At 46.2% G+C, this 3,371-nt stretch overlaps 1 pseudogene; it reads right to left on the bottom strand.

Moving 5' to 3' along the window:
* Nucleotides 1–2,092: 2,092 nt before the first annotated feature.
* Nucleotides 2,093–2,376, bottom strand: LOC148776163 (large ribosomal subunit protein eL43 pseudogene; annotated as a pseudogene).
* Between the last annotated feature and the right edge of the window lie 995 nt (nt 2,377–3,371).

Genomic DNA, 3,371 nt, shown 5'->3' with positions numbered 1-3,371 from the left:
ATGCGTAACTCTACAAAATGTGTGCTTATGACCATCATTGTTAGGAATGTGAATTAGTAAAGTATTTCTGTAGAGCAGATGTGTGTGTATGTGTTAATCACTCAGCTGTATCTGACTCTCTGCGACTCCGTGAACTGTAGCCTGCTGGGCTCCTCTGTCCATGGAATTCCAGGCAAGAATACTAGAGTGAGTTGCCATTTCCTCCTCCAGGGGTTCTTCCTGACCCAGGGATCCAGTCCAGGTCTCCTGCACTGCAGGCAGATTCTTTATCATCTGAGCCACCAGGGAATCCCAGAGCAGACTTTATGGCTAGTTAAAACAAATTTAGGGACTCCAGCCCTAGAGTCTAAGATCCAGTGGGACTGGGGGAGGGGACTTAAGAATTTGCATTTCTGACAAGTTCCCACATGATGCTGGTCCTGACGCTGCCAGTCCAGAGACCACTTTGAGAACTACTGATATGGAGAATTCTAATAACATTTAATTTAAGACAGAAAAACATTCATAGGGAGTTCCCTGTAGTCCAGCAGTTAAGAATCTGCCTTCCAATACAGGGGTCACAGATTCGATTCCTGGTTGGGGAACTAAGATGCCCATACAGGCAGCTAAGCCTGTGTGCCTGCGCACCACAATGGAGAATCTTCGTGCCACAATTAAGATGAAACTCAGCCAAATAAATAAATATGAAAAAAATATTCATAAACTCTGATCAAGGATAAATGAAGATGAGCAATCCCAATCCCAACAGCTACTTTGGAGGTTCTCCAGCTGACCCCTGAGGACTTGCTAGAGCCCCACGTGATCATGCAGGGCAAGCACCCCAATGCCAAGGAGTGTAGTGAAGGAGTGACTTGGCGAGTGCAGCCCCAGGTTCTCAGGGTGTGGCCAGGATAGCAGAGGGAAAGGGCAGTTAGGACCAGCTCTCAGACCCCGGTTACATTTTTTCTATTGCGCTTATCAACATATAGGGCTTCCCTGGTGGCTCAGATGGTAAAGAATCTGCCTGCAATGCAGGAGACCCAGGTTCCATCTCTGGGTCGAGAAGATCCCCTGGAGGAGGGCATGGCAACCCATTCCAGTATTCTTGCCTGAGAATTCCATGGACAGAGGAGCCTGGCTGGTTAGAGTCCATGGGATCACAGAGTCAGACATGATTGAGCAACTAACACTTTCACTTTTCACTTTATCAACATATGGATTTGACAGATTTATCTCTTTTGTTGCCTGATCCTCTCACTGCTCATCAGAATGCAAGTTTACTAGGATAGAACTTTTGTAAACAGTGCTTGGCTCATAGCAGGTGCTCGATAAGCTTTGACTGGCAATAACCATGTGTCTGGATGTTCACAGCACTACTTCCAAAAGTGGCAGTCTTTCTGTGGGCAAGGGACATGGGGAAAGGTGTAGGGGAGAGCACAGCTTTCTACTGACTCACCTCAATACTTTGAATTTTTCCTACCAGTTGTTAAAAACAAGATGACAGGTCCAAGATGGAATTGCTTATGCTGAGCCGCATGTCACCAAACTAAGCCTTAATTACACTTTTGGCTCTCCCAGCAGTGGAATCTTAACTCGGCCAATCAGAGGTCACTTGATTAGCACTAGTGAGGTTATCTGCCTGTGAGACCCGTGCCTTCCTCTAAAGTTCTGTTCTGTTCAGTCGCTCAGTCATGTCCGACTCTTTGCGACCCCGTGGACTGTAGCCTACCAGGCTTCTCCATCCATGGGATTCTCCAGGCAAGAATACTGGAGTGGGTTACCATTTCCTTCTCCAGGGGATCTTCCCGACCCAGGGATCGAACCCGGGTCTCCGGCCTTGGAGGCAGATGCGTTAATCTCTGAGCCCCCAGGGAAGCCCTTCCTCTAAAGTTATCTTACAATAATCAATCTGCTATTTTTTGCCCAGTATAATTTCTTGTTCCTGTTCCTCTTTGTCTATAAAAGGTTTTCATTTTGTACAGTTCCTTGGGGCTCCTTTCTGTCAGCCAGACTGAGCACTACCGGCTTTGAACAGATTTTTTTTTTTGAAATCTTTGTTACATAAATTAACCCATTTACTATAGGCTATCAATGTTATCAAATAGTGGCACTTCTACTTGTCCTTCAATTCCTTACATTTTCTCATGGCAGACTTCACTGTGACAGCAGAAATGGCACCAGCAATGGCACCCCAGCATCACCCACTACTGTTTTCTTGCAGGAACCACAGAGCCAAATGCCCACAGCTCGCCTCTGTATCTTGGTTTTGCTTCAGAAAGAGCAAGTGTACTTGGTGCCCTGGCTGATTTCAGTTTTCTTCACCATTTTCCCGAGGGAGGCACCATAACTGGTCCCGTATTTGCCCATGAACCTGACCTTCTTGGTGCGTTTCACCATGTCACCACAACCTAGGTCTGAGCCCAGAGACAGCTAAATCGATTTTTGCTCAAATAACTTCTTGAAATTCTTAATATGCCTCGGTTTATTTTTTTAACACATCCTGGGTGTTCATTGGAAGGACTGATGCTAAAGCTGAAACTCCAATACTTTGGCTACCTCATGCGACAAGTTGACTCACTGGAAAAGACTCTGATGCTGGGAGGGATTGGGGGCAGGAGGAGACGGGGACGACAGAGAATGAGATGGCTGGATAGCATCACTGACTTGATGGACATGAGTTTGAGTGAACTCCGGGAGTTGGTGATGGACAGGGAGGCCCGGTGTGCTGTGATTCATGGGGTCACAAAGAGTCGGACACGACTGAGTGACTGAACTGAACTGAACTGAACTGATGTCACCTAGTTTAAAAAAAAGTTAGATCCCTATTATTAACTAGGAAAAATAAGTTGTAAGAGAAATAGACATAATAGGAAAAAAACTTAAGAATCACACACACATTTAAGTATGGTTTGGTTAGTTAGCACTTGAGACAGGCTTGATGAACATCTTCCCAAGTGGCCTGGACCTGAGGCCCTTCCACAGGCCTCTCAGAAGCTGACCCTCTCCAGGCTCACTTCAGGGGGTCCCAGAGGTCTTTTCCAGCCCTTTCTCCTGGCCTACATTATTTATAAGTGTCAAGTAACAACAGTTAATAATTAATGGACAAAAGAGGCCCCATTAAAGGCCTGGGGCTGCTTCAGGCAGAAGAGACTATCTCAATGTCCAAATGAAGAACCCTGGTGTCCAAAACAGAGACAGAGGAAACATTTAAAGAGATCAAGAAAGCAAAGAAGCTGTGAACTAGACTCGATGTGACTGGTGGCTCAGATGGTAAAGCGTCTGCCTACAGTGAGGAAGACCCAGGTTCAATCCCTGGGTTGGGAAGATCTCCTGGAGAAGGAAATGGCAACCTACTCCAGTATTCTTGCCTGGAAAATCCCATGGATGGAGGA

The sequence above is a fragment of the Moschus berezovskii genome, chromosome 11, assembly GCF_049115385.1.
Source record: "Moschus berezovskii isolate FMDL1 chromosome 11, NW_MosBer_1.0, whole genome shotgun sequence".
NCBI lineage: Eukaryota > Metazoa > Chordata > Mammalia > Artiodactyla > Moschidae > Moschus > Moschus berezovskii.
This window is presented reverse-complemented; position numbering and strand designations above follow the sequence as displayed.